The 26,204-nt window shown below is 47.9% G+C and overlaps 1 pseudogene; it reads right to left on the bottom strand.

Moving 5' to 3' along the window:
- The window catches only part of LOC120695176, a 46,269-nt pseudogene that overhangs the window by 19,926 nt on the left and 139 nt on the right, over positions 1-26,204 (bottom strand).

The raw sequence follows: 26,204 nt of genomic DNA, 5'->3' as shown, positions 1-26,204 counted from the left end.
TAAATCAAGGTGGAGGGGAGAGAAACATGGGGGTAGCAAAAATGAAAAGAGAGCATTCGCCTTCAGCTTCTTCCATTTGTCGATCATTGTAGACACTTGAAGGTTCCTACTATTGCTGTCAGTGTTGCCATGAACTTCCTTCTTGACATCCAAAGGATTAGGAAGAAAGACGGAGGATAACAAGGAAGAGGATGAATAAAAAAAGAGCCCATCTAGGCAACTGATGTCATCGTAGGTAGAAGACCCACAATACACCAACAATCATTACAAAGAAGCGAATCAAACAAGGTCATAAAGATAAACATCATCATGCAAACATCGAATTCCACCAATCAACACAATCAGAGAGTTAGAAGGGGTACTCCTAAGCATGATTATATCTTCCAGCTTCATCAATAATGACACATGCCTCCTTCAACTTGTCCAGCGTTGAATTCACCTTCGCGATTGTGGTGGTATAGAGGGTGTCATAACCTTGCTCAGGTTTGATTCTTTGGTGGTGCTTTGAATCCTTCATCCAACTTGAGCAGAGATATGGGCAGGTAGTGTGGTATCCAATTGCTTTGACTTGACTCCTCATGATGAACTAGCAGCTCCATTTCTTCAGATGACTTGGAACGGCATTAGGATATGTGCATGGATCGTCTAAATAATTTTGAATCAGAAAAGATACTATGAAATCAAAAGTCAAGGGATGAATCCAATGTGACATTTATTTGGAAAGAACGGAGAGGCACAATGGGGAAACTAGGCACATTGGAATAAAGCAAAGAGAAGATAGGTCCGAAAGGGTAAGTTAAAAAAAATCAAGGAGTAATTTCACCAGCACATCAAAAGGAGGTGAGCTGGAAAATCATTCATCAAAGGAGATCTATGATCGAAAGCAAGAGGTGATCCCAGAGAGAGAAAAATAATTCGACAAGGGTTGAGGGTGTCGAAAAACAAGAAAGGATAATCGACCAAGGGTCGAATATCAAAAAGAAAATTCATCAAGGGCACAATAGGTCAATAGAAAGTTTAAGATTTTTTTTACATTTGCAAATGAGAAAGTGCAAATGATAAGATAGATAGGTGAGAAAAGACTGTCAAGGTTGATTGAGAAAAGAAATGGTTAAGGAGTGAGAATATTCAATGGAGGGGTTCAAGGAATAAACAGAAATAGATTTTGCATCAAAAGAAACCTTAGAAAGCGACTATTGCTAACTAGGCTTATGTCCTACAGTCGAACTTGGATCTAATACCACTTCTGTCACACCTGGTTTTAAGGATAAAACTGAATACATAACTATATGTACGCCAGGATCAATTTTCATACATATAGTGACATTATAAGTGAATAATTAGTGACAGTATCACAAAAAAGAGAGAAATACAACAAATAAAAGACTATCAGAGTTATACAGTTTATCCGGGAAGTGAAGGCTCCAAACTTCACAGGCTATCGACTAGGGGTTGTGTACGCCTAGAACTCAGCAACATCTTCAAAGACTTTATACACCTTCTTCTTCTGAGCAGCAGTAAGCAAGGGTGAGTACACTTATGGTTGGTACTCAGCAAGGCCACAAGAAATAACCAGAAAGAGATTTAATTCCATCTTTAAATTTATTAATCATGTGAGGGTCCAAGCTGCTCTTAACTGTGAGCACGGCTGATATATCTGTTTTACACTCTGAGAGGTTGTACACTTTCACCACAATTCGCGTAAAAGTTCCGAAGAACTTTGAACCCAACCACGCATATGTGCTGATCAGGCACAATACCACACTTCCGAGGTGTGATTGCATTGGGACGCTACGAGGCCTTTACAAAGATTCCCTAACATGTGACAATCCGCTAAGGTTTCAAGTCAAAGTGGTCATAACACTTCCTAATGAGGTGGTACCTTGCCAAAGGACCATTAAACAATATCAATTGCCCCAAGAGGACCGAGCTATACCCCATCGATGCATCCCCTCTTGCCCTTTCGGTAAGATTGTCACAAGCTAGAGTCTCTAATTAATCAGCCAAGACCAGAGCCATGTAGTATTGTGGTTGTACTGTTTTCTTGGGTGGTTCTCCATATTCCAATTAAATCATAGTATTCTCATAAACAAGCATAGATAGAAAGATGGTTAGGGTCACTTGTCTTTCTCCAACGAAAAGCTACTCTTACTGTTCTTCAGCTTTTGCTCACTTGGAACTCTTGATCTTCAATCTTTAAACAACGATCCTTCTACTCGGAGCAATCAACGAGCAACCATACAAAGCAAACAAGTACAACTAAGAACAATACACCAAAACAAAAGAAACGCTTTAAAATAATGCACTAGAGGATAGGGCTCGCTGCTACAGTTATGAGAGCGCAAGAAACACGGAAAACGGAGCTAAAATGGCGAATCTATGGGAGAAACAAGGTTGCAGGGACCTAGTTGCGATTAACCAAAGGGTTAAGGACTAATAGAAAAGATTTGTAAGACACAACAAAATGTACTCACAGAGGATGACAAAGTGATAAGGCTACTGCACACATTGCAAGGATCAAGTGAGCGCAAGAATGGACGAAAACGGGGCTAAAACAAAGAAGTTATGGCTGAAACAAGGTTCTAGGGCTTGTTTGTAAATGTTTTGAAAGAACAGGGGCTCTGGGTAAAGAAATCGGGGGCTAAAACATAATTAAACCCTAAACTCGGGGGCTAGCTTGAAAAACTAGGCACTAAGGACGGCAGGTTCTAATTTAGAAAAGTGTAGGGGCTAAAACAGAAAAGAAAAGGGCTAGTTCGTAATTGTTTTTGAACTGGGATGGTCTGCGGCTTGATTTCGAGACAACTTAAGGGCTCTTTTGCAAAAAAGTCAAGGGTTGACCGGTATGGGGTCTATTTTGACTTGGATTAGATCCGATCTGGACCATCAGATCTGGATCTAAGGGCTAGGGTTGAGAGGGGCGGGCAGCGGCGGTGCTGAGTGCTGGCGGCGAAGCAGGGTGGCGGCGCGCGGCGGCGAGTTCTCCGGACTCGGCCGAAACGGCTGTCCGGGGCTCGGTTTTGAGCGCAGTTTGGCCCGGGAGCAAGTGCGTGCGATGGGGAACACGTCTAGAGGGTCGGCACGAGGCGCCTAGGACCGGAGAGCGGCGGACGTCAGCGATGCGCGGCTCGGCGGCAACGGCGAGCGTTTCCACGCGCAAGAAGGCGAAAGAGAGAGGGCGAAGGGGCTGGAGAGGATCCTCACCACCACGCGAACCTTCGTGGCGGTGAAATCATCGAGGGGAAGCAGCGGAACGGCGGCGCGGTGCGGAGCTCCGAGCTCGGCAATGGCGGCGTGGCTGGGGCTAGGGTTTGAGGCGAAGGCGGTGCGAGCTCGAAGGGAACCAAGAGGGGTCGTGCGGGTGCTTAAATAGGGGCGGAGAGGAGCACCTTGGCGTGCGGGCCAAGGCGATGGGTGGCGTCGCACAGCTGGACTCGGGCTCGGCTCGAGTCCCGCTCTGGCAGCGAGGAAGACGACCCTGACAGGCGGGGCCTGCCTGTCGGCGGCAGAGAGGTGGGGGGAGCCGACCTGGGCAGGGAGAGGTAGACGGGCCGGCGGGAGGGGGAGTTTGGGCCGGTTTGGGCTGCGGGGAAGAAAAGGGAGAGGGAAAAAGAAAAGCTGGGCTGGGCTGGGCTGAAAGGGTTAGGGAAACAGAAAAGGGTTTGCTATTTTTTCGAAAAGATTCAAACACTTTCAATATAAATTCAAACTGCAAGATTCGAATTTAAGTTGAACAACAAGCAAATAAAAGATGCAAAAGCAACATGAATGCAACACCAAAGAACAACCTTATTTAATTTGAAAAACAACCAATCTATTTTCTTTTACACTAAATTCTCTGTAAAGAAAATAAATATTGGGAGAATTTTAAAACTATGAGAAAATTGTTTATTTATTTTTAATTTTAATCACATCCCGAAATCCAAAATTTTCAAGGTGACAACTGATAGGTCGATGTGGCTCTGCTGGGTCATCCGAGCAGACACCAGTGCACTGGCCGATGACAACAGTGAGTCTGTGGTATACCTGAGGCCGTGCTCGAACCTCCTCCTTGTGACATAGGGGCCTTCCTGTAGGCCGGGCTCAGGCTCGGATGACTGTTTAGAGATCCTCACCAGTTGGGAAGAACTCCTCAGGACCAAGCAGCTAGAAGTTGCCAAGGTCGGTTGAGTCCCCACGGTGGAGCACACACCACGAGACGGATACCTAAGCGGACATGTAGCACAAGATGCACCCGGCAACCTGACCAAGGACTCCCCCCGCTGTGGTTCTTCCAGAGATGCCGCTCATTCCTAAAAAGGTATACATGTGCTAGTCGATGGGTTCGTGTTATCAGGACGCTTGCTAGTAGACAATTTGATGAACTACTCCGTTTAGACGCATATGTATATAATATATACAACGGCAAATAATGTGAACGAACAGACCATTATGTAAATTAAAGGGCGCATTTCAGACATTGAGAAATTAAAGAGGCAATTTTGCCGTGTGCATGGTGTTTGCCGTGTGCGTGGTGTTTGCCGTGTGTTTTATTTTGGGCACACGGCAAAGTGGCTGTTTGCCATGTGCCCGTATTTTAGCACACGGCAAACTATTTGGCACACGACATACTAGTCGTTTCCGGTAGTGGACAGCTTGAGTTGTTACTTCATTTCGACGGACAACACATCGTCTGTACACTGAAATCTTTTTAATATAAGTACTGGGATGTCATTCAAATCAAATAGCAGATGGCAGTTGAAACTATTACTACTGGTTCACAAGGAGAATCCCTGGAAAAAAGGAGGCAAAAAAAAAATCACAAGTCATGTTACAATAACGTTGAAACTTCCAAGCTTTTGCGTGCATATTTACTCCAGCTCATTAAAACCAGATCGGCTTGTGTGAATAACATTGGGGGGGGGGGGGGGGGGGGGGTTGTAGATCGAGATGGCAACAGCTTGGTTAAAGGTTCGGGTAAGGCATTTGCCCGCCTGACAGCATACCTGATTTTCTCAGTTATGACCGTACCCGTCGGGTGGCAGTAAACCAAGAGCTTTTGCTGCCTGCTACTTACCTAGTACATATTGTACTAGGCAGATAGGATACAACTACAGTTAGCTCTATTTGATTAAAACTAATCCCTCTGATGCGATGATGCAAATGAAATGCTTCTTTGTCGATCGAAGGCTCTATTTTGATTAAAACTAATCCCTCTGATTCAAGCGATATAAATGATTATCAGCAATTCAGTATAGTCTACCAGGTGACACAATGATGATCACTATTTCTATGAAAAATATACCATTTTAACGAAAATAATTACATATGAAAGTATATTCACGCGACAAATCATTAGATGGAATAGACATACATGTATACTCGATCCGTCCTATACCTACGTTTAGTAGGTTTTCCCAAGTCAAACCTTTTAAGCTTGAACTATGGATAGTAAGAAAAATTATAAAGATTGACCGCATGAAAATGATACTAGCTAGTTTATTCATAATGAAACCAACTAACATAACATGCAATTATTTTATTTAAAATTAATAACATAATGAAACCAACTATCATAACATGTAATTTTTTTAATTTAAAATTAAAAATTTTGGAAATATTGTTGATCAAAGATAAAAATAGTTGACTTTAAACAATTCCAAAGGTAACTATATTTTGGGATGCAAGGAGTACAACAAATATCAAACAAGACATCTTTCCTATATTATAGTCATGGAGAGATCGCTGAGATAGTTGCCATGCACGCATGATATATATGCACAAATCCGATCCTGCAAGCGAGTGTTAGTGAGCTTCCCAGCGAAGCGATCGATTTAGATCGCGTGTAATCACTTCTGACCTTCCACGTGTGTGGGCCCTACAACTACCTTTCTCCTTTCATTTTTCTTTTCCATGTGAAGTGTATCCTGCCGAACATCCAATTAGGCAATTACCCTGCGATAACCAGGGCTTTGTTGCATGCGACACGACAGGCGACAGCAACGCAACCTGTGGCATACACATGCTTGCTGTCTAGTTGGAGTCCGTATGCCTATGCCTGTTGCATACATGAGAGTCTCAAACACATACTCCTATGTATTCGAACTCTACGTCCAACTAATACAATTTGTTATTATGAGGGGCTAGAGGCTAGAGTAGCCCCCTGGATCATTGGTCACTAGGCACCGGGATTACCCCCGGCGGCAGGACTGCACTCCACTATAGCGAAGGCGTGTTCGATGGAATTCGAACACGAGAGTTGCTTACTCCAAAGCTGGAGCAGCTAACCCCCGTGCCTCCTCCCGCTCCGCAGTTGGTTATTATTATGAGCGTACATCCATGTGATGTGCCCAGGTTTTAATTACTTTTTCTCTTTCCTATCTAATCTTTTTTCTTTTAAATTTTGTGATACCTAATATTCTTTTTCATTTTTAGTCTTTTTGTTTACCTTCTTTATGCTGTGTTTTTGAGGTGTTCTTTTGAAAAATATTCCATACAAAGTATGCTAAAAAAGTTGTCTCGAGAAGTTGCATTTTTTACAAACTATATAACGAACTTATGTATCAAAATTGTATGAGAAGTTTTCCTAATAATATTCATATAGAAGTGGTCAAAATGATCCTTGAGTAAGTAGACTGAAAAGTTATGCATAAAAATTGTACGTGTTGTGAAAGTTGTTTTAAAAAGTATCCTATAAAAAGTTATTTGAAAAAATTGTGGGTAAAAATTATGCATATCATAAAAGATGTGCTGAAAAAAAATTATCATCTAATAGTTTTGCAGAAAAATATATAACTTTCTAAAAATAGAAAGCAGTGGACAAAAACTTTCTAGAAAAGCAAAAATCGCAAGCTGCCTGAGATCGAGCACTCGGAACTCTTCTATCACACGCTCACCAATTAGCAGAGGCCCATCGATATCATATGATCCGTTCCATATGAAGGCAAGGCACCTATACTTCAGGAGAAGGCGCTGCGCGTCCAGCAATATCGGCGCAGTCAGGTAAGAAAGATACGCGGAGAGGATCAAACCATCTACTTGTTGAACAGTGTGAACCCCCTCGGCAAGATGGCAAGCCATCTAAGGGTAAGGCTGTTTCTTGACCAAGCCATGCAGGTGGAACCCAACTGCATAATCACACTGCAATGCGACTTGCCAACCCAACCCAGCAACAACTTTCCTCGGTGCCTCCCGTTCCCAATCCCAAACCGTCTATGTCGGGTACAGTGTCAGCCAGCCAACAGCTTGTTTGGTTCATTATGACAGACAACATTGTCTATATATACAGTGAAATCCTTTTAATATGAGTACTTGGATGTCATTCAAATCAGATCGGAGATGGCAGATGAAACAATTATTACTGATCACAAGGTGATGATTTCCTCGCAAAAAGGAGGAAAAATTTCACGAAGCAAGTACACAATGACTTAGAAACTTCGAAGCATTTGTGTGCATATTTATACTTCAACTCACGAAAACTTGATCGGCTTCTGTGTGAGGAATGTTGAGTACTCTATCCTGCATGTGATGAGTGAATTGTCAACCGTGCGGTGTGATCGTGCGCTTGGTCTTTGGATTGCAGGTACACGGGCGTTGAGTGTCGACGGGGAGCCGCCGTGGAGGTGCTGTGGCCGATGGACCGTGCGGTGGACGGCGGTGAAGGGCAGCCGGGACCGGAGCTCGGACCGGGCGGCAGCTGTGGCGTCCACTCCTGGATCGAGGGCGCAAGTGGCGACGGAAGGCGGGTTTCTTGGTTTGCGCCACAAAACCAAGGAGGCGGATGGCGGTTGAAGACGCCAAGTCGTGGAGGCACGGGCATCGGTCTCGGGACTGACGGAGGCGACGGGCGTTGACGGCGTCTAGGGCCTCGCTGCGGGCGAGGAGGTGACGGGCGTCGGGCGGCGTCTAGGGCCGTCAGAAGGCCGAGGCGGGAACGGCGTCTAGAGCCATGGCGTGGAGGCGGGAATCTTCCCGCGCGTGAGGTTTTGGCGGTTTTCTCAAAACTGGCCACCTACCCGGGTTTCGCGGACCCTCCAAAACCGCGGACCTGATCTTCATCAAGATGGCGGCATCGCGGAGAAGACTTCGTTTTGAAGAAAGAAACTCGGCCGTCGGATGAGATCGTGTACAGGGGATGCTGCAGGCCAACCGGTCTGACTGGTCCCTGGCACCGGTCTGACCGGTCTAACCAACCGGTCTGACCGGTCCCACGGGTATAAATACCCCTTCACTTGTGTTAGGTCAATTGTGGCTTTTGTATTTCGTCCGTGAATTGTTCTATCTCCCAGGCCGCTGCCCCGGTGTTCCTCTCCCTCTGTTCTTCTATTTAGAGTAGATTTGGTTGATGGATTTGTGAGACCTTGTGTGGATTTGATTGGGAAAGGAGGCCCTAACCTCCTCGTGCCCTCTGGGTTTTTTGAATCAATCCCATCTCCTCGTTTTGTGCCTTGTGCGATGGATTTTTGACTTCATTTTTGGCGCACTTGATTGCGAGAAGGTTACGAGTTCTTTGCTGTGATTCCCGTGCTTCTAGCCCTGTCCAAAACCCTCTGGAATCACTAGCTCGTTTGGATTCGATTTCTTGAGTTCTAGAGAAAACCCCACCCCTTTTGATCTCATCCCGAAATTCTCGTGCTATGGATATCTTTAGGGTGAGATCCCTTTGGGATATGTTCTTGGGGTAGGTACGAAGCTATCCCCCAAGTTTCATCGATTTTCGTGGTCGTTTGGTTGAGATTCATCGTTAGAATCCAAGTTTTCGGGGGTTTTCTGGGTGCCACCGGTCAGACCGGTAGGCAAGACCGGTCAGACTGGTCTGCTAGTTTTTGAATAGCCGAGACCGATCAGACCGGTACAGTGCAGCGGACAGACCGATTCTGGCAGATCAGTTCTGCAGTTTTCCAATTCGCTTCCGATTTGCTTCGTGGTTTCGCTCGCTCATTCGAGGCTTTTTGTGTTGGTTTAGCTTTTCCATAGCTATTTCAAACTTTGGCCAGAACACTTGAGGGCTTGGGTGATTTTTCGGGATATAGGCCGACGGTTTCAATTTCGGAAGAAATTTTGATCGGCTCCCATTCACCCCCCCCCCTCTGGTCGCCGGCTTCGGTCCCTCAATTGGTATCAGAGCTTGGTTGAGGTTTTCAGTACCTTAACCGGTTCGAAAACCACTCGGCGACCATGGCGAGTCTTGGTAAGATTCCGGTGTTTTCCGGCGAGGATTATGCCTACTGGAAGGTTCGCATGAGAGCCTTCCTGCAGAGCATGGGAGCCGATGTTTGGGAAATTACCACGAACCAGCTTTACGAGGTGCTTGTTGTTCGGTCCACACCTCTCCTGGTGACCCAGCACGAGGCTAACGCCAAGGCCGTCAATGACTTGTTCGCTGGCGTTTCTCGTGCGGAGTTCTCACGCGTCCAGGGTTTTCAGGAAGCCCACAAGATTTGGACGTGCCTTGAGAACTACCACGAGGGTACACCTTAGGTGAAGGCCAGACTGTTCGAGACTCACCGGCGTGAATACGAGAACTTCACACATGAGCCGGGTGAGAGCATTGACTTGATGTTCAGTCGTTTTCAGTCGATTGTGAACAAAGTCAATGCGGACAGATCTGCTGGTGCCCTTGAGTACACAGAGCACGAGAAGGCTGCTGGAAACACTGCTAGCACGAGCATGCAGCCTTCGTTTGTTGACCCCGCGGATGGTGTGCTTAAAGAACCACCGAAAGCACCTCCGCAGAAGCAGGTTTGGGTTCCAAAGCCCAATGCGCTGAGGAATCCCCTCGACACGCTCCCTGCTGCCACAGCCCAGGTTGCCCAGAAGAAGAGGGCTGCTCCTCCCCGTCCGCAGGCTAGGCCTCCACCTCCCAAGCGTGAGGTGAGGTACCACTGCGAGTTCTGTGACAGGGAAGGTCACCTAGAGGAGTTTTGCTTCAGGAGGAAGCAGGCTGTGAGGAGAGAGCAGGAGAGACGGAACGCGGACATGTACTCTGCTTGGGTGCATGGTCCTCCTCGGCGTGGTGATAGGCTAGATGCTAGGGCGCGCCGTGTAGGTGGAGGTCAGGGAGACGGTGGTGGTTACCGTGCTCCAGCGGGTGGTCGCTTTGCCGGTCGTTTTCAGTACGGCTATGGACCATGGGACCGAGGCTTTGGAGGAGGTTTTCAGGCTCCACTCTTTCCTCATGGTGGTGTTCGTCAGTCACGCGGTAGACGGGATGGGGGATACGCTTTGTCTGGTTTTGCTAACCCTTTTGTAGAGCAAATGGCTCGACACGGGTTTGCTTCTCACTTTGCTAACCCCAGTGTTGAGACATTTGCTCACCCTTTGTCTCACTACTGATGTGTAGGTCGGAGGCTTGGAGAACAGGTGGATCATGGACTCCGGTTGTTCGCGCCACATGACCGGGAATGACAAATGGTTCTCCAGCCTCACCCCGATGCGCTCAAAGGAGTACATTGTGTTCGGGGATAACGGAAGAGGAAAGGTACGTGGACTTGGCGCTGTTCGAGTTTCTGATTGCTTTACCCTGAGAGAGGTTGCTTTGGTTTCGAACCTTGGGTTCAATTTGCTCTCTGTTTCGCAACTTCTTGATGAGGGGTTTGAGGTTCGCTTCAAGAAGGGCTGTTCGCGTGTTTTGGCTTCCAGGGGAGATTTGGTTTGCCGGATTACACCTCGCGATCGGGTTTTCTTGGTTGACTTCTCTGGAACTCCTTTTGGCCCTTCTCATTGCTTATTGGCTGGTCCTTCTTCTGATTTGTGGAAGTGGCATAGGAGACTTGGACATTTGAGCTTCGATTTGTTGTCGAGACTGAGCTCACTTGGCCTGATCCGAGGATTGCCCAAATTGAAGTTTGAAAAGGACCTTGTTTGCCATCCGTGTCGCCACGGGAAGATGATTGCCGCTTCTCATCCGCCTGTTAATCAGGTGATGACCGCTCACCCTGGAGAATTGCTACACATGGACACAGTAGGTCCTTCTCGGGTGATGTCTGTTGGTGGGAAGTTGTACGTTCTTGTGATTGTGGACGACTTTTCTCGCTATTCTTGGGTCTTTTCATGAGAACCAAGGATGAGGCTTTCGAGTTTGTTCGAGACTTGATCTTGAGGTTGAAAAATGAGTTACCCCAGGCCATGAGAGCGATCCGCAGTGACAATGACACAGAATTCAAAAACGCTTGTTTTGACTCCTTTTGCAGTGATCAAGGGCTTGAACACCAGAATTCTTCTCCCTACACTCCACAGCAGAATGGAGTTGTAGAGCGGAACAATCGGACGCTGGTTGAGATGGCGAGGACGATGCTCGATGAGCATAGGACTCCACGTAAATACTGGGCTGAGGCGGTTAACACCGCTTGTTACATGTCCAACCGCATTTTCTTGCGTGCTTTCATGCACAGGACTTCTTATGAGTTGCGGTTTGGACGCCAGCCCCATGTTGACCATCTCAGAGTTTTCGGTTGCTGGTGCTTTGTGCTGAAAGATGGAAATCTTGATAAGTTTGAGTCTCGCTCGTCTGACGGCATTTTTCTCGGTTATGCTTCTCACTCTAGAGCGTACCGTGTGCTGATTCTTGATACTAACATCGTCAGAGAGACTTGTGAAGTCACTTTCGACGAGACTGCACCGTGCAATTCTTTTGTCTTTGAAGTTGCAGGAGATGATGAGCTCGACACCTCCATCTTTGAAGATGAGGAGGAAGAAGCTGCGGAGGGCGAGGCTGAGGCTACCACGCGTGCTGTGGACCCAGCCGTCTCTGCCACGAGCTCGGACGATGACGACGGCCCCGATCCGACTACGTCTACTTCCTGAGGGCTGATCGAGGAGATGACTCAGGCTTCACCAGCTGCACCTGAGGAGGCACCAGCTTTGGTTGAGGAGGAGGCGATTTCGACACAGGAAGCACCGCGACACATTCAGCGTCGCCATCCACCTCAACAGATGCTAGGTGATCTCAATGAGCGAGTCACCAGGTCCAAGGTAACAAGTATCGCTGGCTTTTCTCATTCAGCGTTTGTTGCCTCTTTTGAGCCCTAAGATATTGGACACGCTCTTTCTGATTCTAATTGGGTCAACGCCATGCATGAGGAACTTGAAAATTTTGAGAGAAACCAAGTTTGGGTTTTGGTCGAGCCTCCACCTGCTTGTAATCCCATCGGAACGAAGTGGGTTTTCAAAAACAAGCAGGGTGCGGATGGTTTGGTTGTTCGAAACAAGACTCGTCTTGTTGCCCAGGGGTTTTGATAAAAAGAGGGTATTGATTTTGAGGAAACTTTTGCCCCTGTTGCTCGTTTGGAAGCTATTCGAATCTTTCTTGCATTTGCTGCTTCCAAGGGTTTTAAGGTTTTCCAAATGGATGTTAAATCTGTCTTCTTGAATGGTTTTATCGAAGAAGAGGTTTATGTGAAACAACCCCCTGGTTTCGAAAATCCCAAGTTTCCAAACCGTGTTTACAAACTTCAGAAAGCTCTTTACGGTTTGAAACAGGCACCTAGAGCTTGGTATGATAGATTGAAAACCTTTTTGCTGGCTCAGGGCTTTAAAATGGGATGTGTTGATAAAACTTTGTTCCTCATGCGATCTGGCACTGATTTTCTTTTAGTTCAGATATACGTGGATGATATTATCTTTGGTGGCTCCTTTCACGCTCTTGTCTCCAAGTTTTCTGAGCAGATGTCCAGGGAGTTCGAGATGAGCATGATGGGTGAGTTGCAGTTCTTCCTCGGGCTGTAGATCAAGCAAACTCCTCAGGGCACTTTTGTCCATCAAGCCAAGTACACTAGAGACTTGCTGTGGAAGTTCGACATGAGTGACTTGTCTCCTCAGCCGACTCCGATCAGCACATCTACGGCGCTTGATGAGGACTTGGACGGCGAGGCGGTGGATCAGAAGGAGTACAGGAGCATGATCGGTTCTCTCCTGTACCTGACGGCGACGCGATCGGACATCCAGTTCGGTGTCTGCCTCTGCGCGCGGTATCAGGCTTCGCCGCGCACCTCCCACAGGCAGGTGGTGAAATACATCTTCAGGTATATGAAATTCACCCCTGAATTTGGTCTTTGGTACTCTGCGGATTCTTCTCTGGTTTTGGTGGGCTTTTCTGATGCCGGTTTCGGTGGGTGTCGGTTGGATCGGAAGTCGACATTCGGCACTTGTCAATTTCTCGGTACAACTTTGGTGTCTTGGTCCTCTCGCAAGCAGGCTAGCGTAGCGCTTTCTTCCACAGAAGCTGAGTATGTTGCCGCTGCTAGCTGCTGCTCCCAGATACTTTGGATGAAACAAACCTTGCAGGATTATGGCTTGAGTTTCGGTAGGGTTCCCATCTTTGTAGACAACATGTCAACCATTAGCATTGTAAAGAACCCTGTCCTACACTCCAGAACCAAGCACATAGACATTCGATTCCATTTCCTGCGAGACAACCATGAGAGTGGACACATAGACCTGATCCATATCCCTTCAGAGAGGCAAACCGCAGATATCCTCACCAAACCACTAGAGCAGGACACCTTTGCTCGCTTGCGAGGTGAGCTTGGGGTTTGTTACCCCTTTTGATCGCTGACTTTTGTTTTGGTTAGCTTAGTAGGTCTTTGTTTTGCTTCTCTTGGTTTTCTAGGTTTGGAAGTTGCATTGTGCATATGCATTGTACATGTTTGCATTTTGCATTGTCTCACTTGCACTAGCATTCTTGTATACATTGCTATGATCTTCTAGTGCCTGTTAGTGTGAGTTGATAAACTTGATCATGTATAGCTTGCTCCATTGTGTATATGACATCATCTGAGTTAAGCTATTTTGATTTGAAAATCTGAAAACATGATCACTCTGTCTTGGCTACTAGCATGTTAGGGCGTGTTGATATGCTTTTGCTATCTTATTCATGCTAGTGTAGCTTTTCGTTCAGCAATTTATATTTGAAATGATCTAAATGTGATAAAATTGCTTGAACTGTTCTTGAAATAGATTGAAAAGATCCAGGTGGGATTGCTTGTCGCACTGATCGAGCTTTCGGGACGGCTCACTTTGCACTTGTGAGAACCCGGGCAAGGCTGTGCATGACTGAAACGAGTGACTTAAGCTTCTGATTTCTTTGGCATAGGCTTGGCCTCATTGCTAAGTGAAGCATGACAAGCTTTCAACCCCTGGCATTAAAAATTGCTTGATATAAATTTGATTGAAAAATGAATGTTGGCAACTTGTTTTGACTGGTTTGGCTCACCTGTATGAGTATGATTAGCACTGCTTTTCATTCCCTACTTGTTAGTGCTAGATCTTGGGTGATGCTTTTATTTTTCGTAAACTGAACTTGCCTAGCTCTAGACTGATTTGATATACCATGTTGAGCTAGATGCAGGTCTTGTTTATGGATGCACACGCGCTTGTGACTTGATATTGCTCATATCTTTGTATCCCTGAATGCTTTCACTTACACCTCCTGCATTGCATTCATTGCATAGCATCTGTTCAGGGGGAGTCTCAGCTTCAGGGGGAGCTTTAGGTCTTTTTAGCCTTGATGTGTGCATGTGCCAACAAGGGGGAGAATTTTGGGAGAAGTGATCGAACAAAGGGGGAGACTTGTTTGATTTTTGAAAAACTTGTTGTGCACAGGGCTTTGAGAGTGCATCAGTTTGGGAGAGTTGCACTTGTGAGAGAGAGGGAAAAACTTTGCTTGGGGAGTTTCTGCTTTGGTTTTGGCTCCTGGTTTCCTCGTTTTCCCTCTGCTTCTTGCATGACTGTGTCGAGCGTTACCTCTATCTTTGAGGAGTCATGTTTTGGCTTTTGATCGATTGCGTCGAGCCTTTGCCCTTGTCTTAGGGGATCGATTTTGCTTGAGTAAGTGACTGTTCTTGCCTTTCTGAGCTTTTCGTCACTTGCTTGAGTTCTTCTCTTTCGTGCTTCTTTGTTCTTCTCTAGTTTCACTTCTCTTGGTTCGTTGGTGGTGTGTTGACAATGCACTCATCAAGGGGGAGATTGAGGAATGTTGAGTAATCTATCCTGCCTGTGATGAGTGAATTCTCAACCGTGCGGTGTGATCGTGCGCTTGGTCTTTGGATTGCAGGTACACTGGTGTCGAGTGTCGACGGGGAGCTGCCGTGGAGGTGCTGTGGCCGATGGACCGTGCGGTGGATGGTGGTGAAGGGCAGCCGGGACCGGAGCTCGGACCGGGCGGCAGCTGTGGCGTCCACTCCTGGATCGAGGGCGCAAGCGGCGATGGAAGGCGGGTTTCTTGGTTTGCGCCACAAAACCAAGGAGGCGGACGGCGGTTGAAGACGCCAAGTCGTGGAGGCACGGGCGTCGGTCTCGGGACTTACGGAGGCGACGGGCGTTGACGGCGTCTAGGGCCTCGCTGCAGGCGAGGAGGTGACGGGCGTCGGGCGGCGTCTAGGGCCGTCAGAAGGCCGAGGCGGGAATGGCGTCTAGGGCCATGGCGTGGAGGCAGGAATCTTCCCGCGCGTGAGGTTTTGGCGGTTTTCTCAAAACCGGCCACCTACCCGGGTTTTGCGGACCCTCCAAAACCGCGGACCTGATCTTCATCAAGATGGCGGCATCGCGGAGAAGACTTCGTTTTGAAGAAAGAACCTCGGCCGTCGGATGAGATCGTGTACAGTGGGTGCTGCAGGCCAACCGGTCTGACCGGTCCCGGGCACCGGTCTGACCGGTCTAACCAACCGGTCCGACCGGTCCAGCGTACCGGTCTGACCGGTCCCGCGGGTATAAATACCCCTTCACTTGTGTTAGGTCAATTGTGGCTTTTTTATTTCGTGTGTGAATTGTTCTATCTCCCAGGCCGCCGCCCTGTATTCCTCTCCCTCTGTTCTTCTCTTTAGAGTAGATTTGGTTGATGGATTTGTGAGACCTTGTGTGGATTTGATTGGGAACGGAGGCCGTAACCTCCTCGTGCCCTCTGGGCTTTTTGAATCAATCCCATCTCCTCGTTTTGTGCCTTGTGCGATGGATTTTTGGCTTCGTTTTTGGCGCACTTGATTGCGAGAAGGTTACGAGTTCTTTGCTGTGATTCCCGTGCTTCTAGCCCTGTCCTAAACCCTCTGGAATCACTAGCTCGTTTGAATTCGATTTCTTGAGTTCTAGAGAAAACCCCACCCCTTTTGATCTCATCCCGAAATTCTCGTGCTATGGATATCTTTAGGGTGAGATCCCTTTGGGATACGTTCTTGGGGTAGGTACGAAGCTATCCCCCAAGTTTTATCAATTTTCGTGGTTGTTTGGTTGAGATTCATCGTTAGAATCCAAGTTTTCGGGGGGTTTTCTGGGTGCCACCGGTCAGACCGGTAGGCAAGACCGGTCAGACCGGTCTGCTAGTTTTTGAACAGCCGAGACCGGTCAGACCGGTACAGTGCAGCGTTCAGACCGGTCCTGGCAGATCAGTTCTGCAGTTTTTCCAATTCGCTTCCGATTTGCTTCGTGGTTTCGCTCGCTCGTTCAAGGCTTTTTGTGTTGGTTTAGCTTTTCCATAGCTATTCCAAATTTTGGCCAGAACGCTTGAGGGCTTGAGTGATTTTTCGGGATATAGGCCGACAGTTTGAATTTCGGAAGAAATTTTAATCGGCTCCCATTCACCCCTCTCTGATCGCCGGCTTCGGTCCCTCACTGTGGATAATTAACGTGAGGCGTCAAGACGGAAAGCTAGGGGATTTTGCATTTAAGGTATAACTATAATAAGCTCTCTCACGGATGGAAGAGTGTGCCATGATGCAAATGAAATGGTTCTTTCTCCTCATATAGCTCTATATTTGAAATTTTATAAAACTAATCTCTCAGATGCAAGATGCAAATGATTTCGAATATCAACATACATAGTCCACCAGCTGACACCATGACTACTATTTTCTATGAAAAGTATAGCATCTTAAAGAAAATAATTAATACTAGTCCTGAGATTATTAAATATAATATTGTAGAAGGCCTACTAAAATTTCCACATGAAAATAATGAAGATTTCAGAGAAAAGAAATGTCTCGAGAGGGCATCCTCAGCACAGCTCTTAGCAGCAGAGCTCAACGGCAAATCCAGCGCATACACGCAACAGTGCTGGATGCATTTGTTCATTGAAAAGTGAAAATACGGTGAAGACTTGTAACACCCGGTTTATAAAAGAACATAAACCGAGCAATCATATACGTGCCAGGATCAAGTCACACGTATATACAACAGAATGAACAGTATATCATAGCACATATCACGTAAAAAGACATAATAAAGCGAATACGAATGTTATTTATTACAATAATGACAAAAATGTCTGATACAGCGGAAGCGAAGTACAAAATACGAAAAAGCTCTCCGAAGCTGAAGCAGGGCGCCACAGGGACGTCGACTGGGAGACGAACACCTAGAAGTCCTCGTAGTCCTGGTAGCGCTGGACGAACTCCCTCGTGTCGGCAGGAACTGAGCAGCAGTAGCGTAGCCAAGAGGAAAAAGTAGAGAAGAGGCAAGAGTGAGTACACAACTTGTACTCAACAAGTATAACACAAACTATGAGGCTCTAAGGTTGGCTGACTCAACTGCATTAGCTTTTAAGTGTTGGCAAGATTTTATTAAAGCTATTTACTACAAGTTGATGAATTACCATTAACCCAGTTACATAGTAATTAATCAAGATTAAACATGATACTACTGAGAACCAAAACCAAGCCACCAAGGTAAACCCCGAGAAGCACCTCCCTCGTCGGAAGGAGATAACTTCACTAATCAAAAGGAGGATCTGGGCCGCTCATAACCGTGAGCACGACTAGTATACCAGTTTTACACTCTGCAGAGGTTGCACATCTTTACCCACAAGTCGTGAGCTACGCCAGTTGTTCATCACACTTCCTTAGGTGAGATGGCTAGCGACTCACTACGAGGCCTTTAAAAAGAATCTCGTTGGTAAGGCGTAACCGCGAGAGTTAGGTCGGCGACGATGGGGCCCACCTCACGGGGGTACAAGCACAGGAGCGCAATCCAAGCACAGACCAGCCGGAGGAGCAGGGACCATTGAAGCTTACTACTCTTGCCCCGCAGGTAAGTTACTCCAAACCAAAAAGATCTAATTATTACGCCAAGTCTATCCCATTCTAGCCTTGTGGTAGCGCTGTTGTCCCAGGTTGTCACTCTATGAACCGGTCCTTATGGAGAGTGGCCAACCAAGCACTAAGCACCGTGCTGGCCCCCTAAACCATGTTTCTAAAAAAAACATCTTTTAACGAGAAGTGAGCCACTCAAGCCACACAGAGTGCCACTCTCAGAATTAAATTCAAGTAAACCATTAATCAATTTAATTAAAAAGGACCAGAGTGTGTTATAGCGCAGCAACCTAGCACAACTAACCAAAATGCAACCCAAAGGTATATATAAAAGATATAAAGTGGCTAGGAAATCCTTATAGGCATACAGTATTAAAATGCAGTATGAAATTGTATTTAAAGATGATAGGTTGTTCATGTTATACTTACCTTCCTCGTACTGCTCTGGCTGCTGCTCAAACTGCTCCGAAGACGGCTGCTCCGGGTACTGGTACTGGGGCTCCTCAGGTAGCTCAGCGTCTACTCACGAACACATGGCCAAAACAAAGCACAAAAATAAGCATACAAACAAACATTAACAAAAACTAAGAAACAGTACATCAATACATAAAAAACAGCACACTGAACTACCCTAAAACTATTCTACGCGTTACAACGATCGCGTGGATATAAAGAACGCTAAAAACGGAGCTAAAACGCATAAACTAGGCCTAAAACAAGGTTCAGGGGCTTATTTGTAAGAAAACTGAAGTTTCAGGGGCTTTTCTGCTAAAACCGAGGGCTAAAACATAATTAAAGGATAAACCTAGGGTCTAACGTGTAAAAACAACAGCTATGGACGGCGGGTTCTATTTCCAGAAAGGCTAGGGGGCTGCGTGTAAAATTCTGGGCTTGTTTGGGAAAACTTTAACACTGAGCAGGACCGCGGGTTTATTCTAGGAAAACGTAGGGGTTCTTTTGCAAGAAGTACAGGCTGAACCGTTATCTTCGCTCAGGGGCTGTCAGATCTAGATCGGATGGCCAGGATTTTATGAGTGCTGGATCTAATCTGGGCCGCGTCTATCGGATCGGACGGTCAATGGCATTTGGGGCGTGGGCGGCGGCGGCGCGCTACCGCCGGCGAGGAATCCCGCGGCGGCGCGCAGGGGAAACCCGCCGGAGTCGGGCAATCTCGATCCTCCGGGGGTCAAAACGAGCGGGGCTTTGGCCTGGGAGGGTCAGCGCCTCATGCGTGACCCGCTAGAGCCTTCTGCGCGGTGTGGGGGTGGCCGGAGCGGGGTCTCCTACGGCGGGGTGGCACGGCGGCGCAACAGCACATGACGGCGAGCAAAATTAATGCAGCGCAGAGGGAGGAGCGGAGGGGAAACAGGCTCAGGAAGTTGCCTCACCAACACGATATGCTGCAGGGACGCGCGGGCGTCGGAGATCGGCGGTAAAGCGTCAAATTCGTGGTGGCGCGGCGGCTTGGTGCCTTTCCGGCAAGGAAATTCCCAGTACAGCGCGGGGTGGAGGGGGGTAGATGTGCCCGGTGTCGAACTTCACCACCTCACGAAGCTCCGGCAGTGCGCAGGGGTCGGCGAGGGGCTTCGAGGCGGCGGGTTCGCGATGGAGCAGTGGCGGCTCTGTGCTCCGAGCACAATGCAGCCGTGGCGGCTAGGGTTGAGGTGGCGGCGGTGGGTTTAGGAGCGGCCGCGGGGTGGTTAAAAGGGGAAAGCTAGGGTCTCGGCGTGTGGGCCCGAGACGGGGAGCTCGCCGGAGATCTCGGCGTGACGGGCGAGCGAAGGCGCGGGGAGGGGGAGGAGCTGACGTGTGGGGCCGGGGTGTCAGACTCAGGGAGAAAAGGGAAGGAGCGGGCACTGGGCTGGATGCGGGGCGAGCGTCGCGCGGGCGAGGCAGGCCGGGCGCGGGGAGAGCTGGGCTGCGGCGTGTGAGCTGGGCCGAGCAGCGTGCGGGGCAGGTCGGGGCGCGACGCGGGGTGAGGGATGGGCCGATGCGGGTTTTGGCGTGGGAGTGGGTTGGGCTGCTCGCGAGCGGGCCCGGGGAGGGAAAGGAAAAAGTGGGCCGGGCTGGGTTGAGGGTTTGGGTTTTCTTTTTCCTACTCTTCTCCTTTCTAAATCTAATTCAAACAAAGTTTGAATTCAAATTTGAATTTGAATTCAAACCACACTCAAATAAAATTATGCACCAGCATGAATGCAACAAAAATTTAAACCTATGATAAATTTTAATTAATTAAGGAACAAAAATTAGATTAAATGCCAACTAAACACAATAAACCTTAGAAAATTTAACTAAAGCCAATTAATTTATTAATAAATACTGAAATTTAAATTAGGGTGTTACATACCCTACCCCCTTAAAGAAATCTCGTCCCGAGATTTAGCTGGGCTAGCTAGCAAGGAGATCTGGATAGGTCTTCTTCAACTCATCTTCTCGCTCCCATGTAGCCTCAGCTTCACTGTGATGACTCCACTGAACTCTGCACATCTTGATGCACTTGTTCCGAGTAACCCTCTCGGATGTCTCCAGAATCTTCACCGGATGCTCAGTATAAGTCAGATCCTCCTGGACATCGACTCCATCCAGGGGTGCCTGCTCCTCGGGTACTCGCAAACACCTCTTCAGCTGAGATATATGGAAGACATCATGAACTCCTGAGAGACTGAGAGGTAACTCCAGGCGATAAGCAACTTCGCCTTTCCGCTCTAGCACCTTGAATGGCCCCACATAACGAGGTGCTAACTTCCCTTTGACATTGAATCTGCGGATTCCTCTCATCGGAGATACCTTCAGATACACATAATCACCAACACTGAAAGTCAGGTCTCTCCGTTTGCCATCAGCATAGCTCTTCTGTCTGCTCTGTGCAATCCTCAGATTCTCTCGCACAGCCTGAACCATCTGCTCCGCATCATCTATGATCTCAGGGCCGAAGAGCTGCTTTTCACCAATCTGATCCCAATAGAGAGGAGTCCTACATTTTCTGCCATACAATGCCTCGAAGGGGGACTTCTTCAGACTGGCCTGGTAGCTGTTGTTATATGAGAACTCAGCAAATGACAGGCACTTATCCCAACTGGTACCATACTGAATAGCACAAGCTCTCAGCATATCCTCCAACACTTGGTTGGTTCTCTCTGTCTGCCCATCTGTCTGAGGGTGATAAGCCGTACTGAAACGCAGCTTCGTATCTAATGAGTCATGGAGCTGCTCCCAGAACCGAGAAGTGAACTGAGACCCTCTGTCAGATATAATCTTCTTGGGCACACCATGCAAGCAGACAATCCGAGAGATGTACAACTCTGCAAGTCTAGCACCGGAGTAAGTAGTGTTCACTGGAATGAAATGAGCAACTTTCGTCAGTCGATCCACTACTACCCAAATGGAGTTGTACCCTTTCTGAGTACGAGGCAATCCAACTATGAAATCCATAGTGATTTCCTCCCATTTCCACTCTGGAATCTTCAAAGGCTGTAACAGACCTGCTGGCCTCTGATGCTCAGCCTTGACACGCTGGCAGGTGTCACAAATAGCCACGTACTCTGCCACCGAACGCTTCATACCATACCACCAGAAACGTTCCTTCAGATCATAATACATCTTCGTGCTGCCCGGATGAATAGAGTAAGCTGTATCATGGGCCTCACTCAGAATCAACTTCCGGAGATCACGCACATCAGGCACGCAGATCCGGTTCTTGTACCACAAGGTACCCTGATCATCCTCTCTGAAATGAGGAGCCTTGCCCTTCTTGAGCAACTCACGAATCTCCTGCAGCTTCTCATCATCTTTCTGATGCTGCCTGATCTCTGCCTCTAGAGTCGGTACTGCCTCAAATGCTGCACTGGAAGTATGATGCAAGAAACCCAGACTCAACTGCTCGAACTCCTCGCATAACTCTGGAGGCATCTGGAAAGCAACGGCCGTGTTGACATAACTCCTTCTGCTCAAAGCATCTGCTACAACATTGGCCTTGCCCGGATGATAGTGAATCTCCAGGTCATAGTCCTTGACTAACTCTAGCCATCTTCTCTGCCGCATGTTCAGCTCATTCTGCGTGAAAATGTACTTGAGGCTCTTGTGATCAGTGTAGATATCACAACGCTGCCCATACAAGTAATGCCTCCAAATCTTCAGAGCATGCACAACTGCGGCTAACTCAAGATCATGAGTAGGATAGTTCAGCTCATGCCGACGTAACTGCCGTGAAGCATAAGCAATCACTCTGCCCTCCTGCATCAGAACACACCCAAGACCATCCTTCGAAGCATCACAATATACCGTGAACCTCTTCGTCTGGTCTGGCAGAGTCAGGACTGGCGCCGTAGTCAACCTTTTCTTCAGCTCATCAAAGGCCATCTGACGCTCATCAGTCCATACAAAAGCCACATTCTTCTCTAGCAAAGAAGTCAAAGGCTTCGCGATCTTGGAGAAATTCTCAATGAACCTCCGATAATATCCTGCTAAGCCCAAGAAAGACCTGACTTCCTTCACTGTCTGCGGTGTCTCCCACTCGAGCACATCCTTCACCTTGCTCGGATCAACAGCAATGCCTCCCTGAGAGATAACATGACCGAGGAATGGAACCTCGTCAATCCAGAACTCGCACTTGCTGAACTTGGCATACAGCTGATGCTCTCTCAATCTCTGCAACACGAGCCTCAGATGCTCTTCATACTCTTCCTCTGTCTTGGAGAAGATCAGAATATCATCAATAAAGATCACCACGAAAACATCCAGATAATCCATGAAAACCATGTTCATCAGATGCATGAAGTAAGCCGGGGCATTAGTCAAGCCGAAGGACATGACTGTATACTCATATAGCCCGTACTTGCAGGTGAATGCCGTCTTCGGAATATCCCCAGGACGGATCCTCAGCTGAAAATATCCCGAACGAAGATCAATCTTCGAGAATATACGAGCACCTCGAAGCAGATCGAAGAGATCCTCAATACGGGGCAGTGGATGCTTGTTCTTGATAGTAACTGCATTCAGCTCACGATAATCCACACACATCCTCTTCGAGCCATCCTTCTTATCTACCAGCAACAACGGAAAAGCCCAAGGAGAGAAGCTGCGACGGATATAGCCCTTGGCTAGCAACTCATCAATAGTCTTCTTTACTTCTTCATGCTCTATAGGTGCCATACGGTAGGGCCGCTTTGCAATAGGAGCTGTGCCAGGCAAGAGATCAATACAAAACTCAATGGCGCGTTCAGGCGGCATACCTGGCAGATCATCCGGAAAGACATCCGGGAATTCAGACACCACGCGAATACCGTCCGTGGGTCTAGCCTCCATCTGATGAAGAAATCCAGAAGGCTCTACTGCACTGATAACAACCTCTTGGCCACTGGAAGCTGATAACAAGACTGTCCTCTGAGCATAATCTATCCGAACTCCCCATTTGGCCAGAGTCTCCATTCCCAGAATGACATCAATGCCCTTGGTGTCTAGCACCATCAGATCAGTACAGAACTCTACTCCCCTCAAAGAAACACTGACTCTCGGGCAATAAGTGTGAGACCTCAACTGTCCTCCCGGTGAAGATACTAATAGGCACCTCTTTAATGTGCTAGTATGAATACCATGATGCTCGACAAAAGACTGAGTAATGAAGGAATGCGTAGCACCAGTATCAAAAAGCACTGTAGCTGGATATGAATTAACCATGAACGTACCAATAACCACGTTGGGAGCCTCGGCCGCTGACTCGGCCGTCACGTGGTTCACCCTGCCCTGTGCTGGCGCCCTGGGCTGAGCTGGGCGCCCCTGCTGTCCCGCCTGCGCCTTCCGGGGGCAAGCGTTGGCGTAGTGCCCCGGCTGGCCGCAGTGAAAGCAGGTGCGAGGAGGTCCCTGAGCCTGCTGTCCGGTAGGAGCTGCCGGACGTGGAGCCTGCGGTGCCGGTGGAGCAGCACGAGCCGGAGGTGCCGGTAACCTCTGGCCCTGCCCCGCCTGCTGCTGCTGTCGAGGTGGGTACTGCTGTGGTGGCCTCTGCTGGTACTGCTGAGGAGGCCGGTACTGAGGCTGGTACTGCTGGGGCTGCTGGAGTCGAGGACGAGTGTTGCTGCCGGAAGCAACGGGGACAATCTTCCTCTTCTTGTCCTCCATCTCCAAGTGCTTACGCTCAGTGTTGAGCGCGCTGTCAACCAGATGGTTGAAGTCGTCGAAGCGGAGGTTGAGCAGCGTGTACTGGAGGTAGTCCTCAAGACCCTCCATGAAGTGCTCCTGCTTCTTGCGGTCATCCGCAACCTCGGCAGGGGCGTAGCGAGCCAGCTGAAGAAAACGATCACGATACTCTGTGACCGACATAGTCCCCTGAATTCACAAAGACAGATAGATATCGGAAGATTACTCAAGATCCATAAGGATAGAACAAGGGGCATTAGCTCAAAAGAAAACGCTGAATGATTATAATTAAGATTACCTGCTTCAGCGCAAGGAACTCCTTCTGCTTCATCTTCATAACGCCCGCGGGGACGTTGTGGCTGCGAAAGCGCTCTCGGAACTGGAGCCAAGTGAGAGCCTCGCGGTCATGGACCGGGTGGGACTCCCACCAGTCCAAAGCTGCCCCTCGCAGCTGTCCTGCTGCGTACAAGACGCGCTCACGATCATCGCACTGGGCGATGTCCAGCTGACGCTCCACTGCACGGAGCCAGTCGTCGGCCTGAAGAGGGTCGGACGTGTGAGAGAACGTCGGCGGGTGACCCCTCAGGAACTCAGCACGCCTGTCGCGAGGCTGCGGCGGTGGAGGAGGCGGAGGCTGAGTGTGAGCGTGCTGAAGAGCCTGAACAGTGTTGTTCAGGGTAGCCATCATCTGCATCTGGAGCTGGAAGTACTGCTCCGGAGTCAAAGGCGGAGGCATCGGGATCCCGGTACCCTGGTTGTTCTGACCCTGCTGCTGGCCAGAACCGGAACCGGTGCTCCTGGTGTTCACCATCTGATTTGAACAAAAGATTTCACGAGTAAGAATATTGCAGGAATAAATTCAGATGGATATGGTAACTCTTTGCGGAAAAAGACTCAGCCATGATAAAGTAGACAGGATAGAGTTGACTGTTTTACCCCCAACGATCTAACTCATTTTATTAATTAGTTAATTTTAACGTCAGAGTGATTTTCTTTGAACAAATTTAAACTGCTAAGCTATGCAATCAGTCAAAAATCCAAATCAAACATGTAGCATAATAACAAGCAGACAATTTTCACGACTTAGCCGAGTTTAGCAAAAGACTCGACTAACACAACGCGTCGCAGAACGTGCTATCGTATTATTATAAAAAGGTCACCTAGCTAATACTCATGGTGGTCAGATGACTGATTCAGGCCAAATCTACGAAAACTATTTTCCAGAGAGAACTCAAGGCAAGGAGGGTAAAAAGTCATAGAAGTCAAGGGGTATAATAGTAAAATAGCTTCAGCAGGCAAGGATTAGAGAGAAGAAGTCCTAAAACTCGACCAGTTCTATCTAGGCTTCGTCCTACAGTCGATACGGCTCTGATACCACTCTGTAACACCCGGTTTATAAAAGAACATAAACTGAGCAATCATATACGTGCCAGGATCAAGTCACACGTATATACAACAGAATGAACAGTATATCATAGCACATATCACGGTCCTTTATATACGGTGAAGACTGATGAAACACATCCTGGATTTCTATGTTTCTAATCATGGATGAAAGTGATCGGGTGCTCTAAACTAAGAGGGGGAGGGGGTGAATTAGGCACTTTAAAACCTTAACATATGACTCCAACTAGTTTGCACAAAAACTTAATCTAAAACATGCTATCTAGATGTGCAACTATAGTTCTTCTAGTGTGAAACTCTCATCCCAAAAGAGTTTAGCAACCTATAGCCAATCCTATCAAGATACTACTCTAGGAAAGTAAAGGCACAAAGATTGCAATATAAAATGTGGAAGCTTAAGTAGGAGGGATGAGAGGAAACAAACTCTCGACACGAGGATTTATCCCGTGGTTCGGATTGCCACAAAGGCACCCCTACATCCACGTTGTTGAAGCACTCACGAAGAGTATCGCTTCCCGGCAATCAAATCTCTTCCGTGAACACAATCACGGTCACCTTGATCCCGCTTTCCACTATGGGAGCTTGCCCACGAAGGAGGGGTCTCCGTCCCCCGCACAATGTTGTCGACGCCGCTCCACACCAAGCCGGAGGGTCGTTGACGTACCGGCGAGC

Source organism: Panicum virgatum, chromosome 2K, assembly GCF_016808335.1.
Source record: "Panicum virgatum strain AP13 chromosome 2K, P.virgatum_v5, whole genome shotgun sequence".
Lineage (NCBI taxonomy): Eukaryota > Viridiplantae > Streptophyta > Magnoliopsida > Poales > Poaceae > Panicum > Panicum virgatum.
Note: the sequence above shows the minus strand (reverse complement) of the source record. Positions and strands in the feature narration are given on the sequence as shown.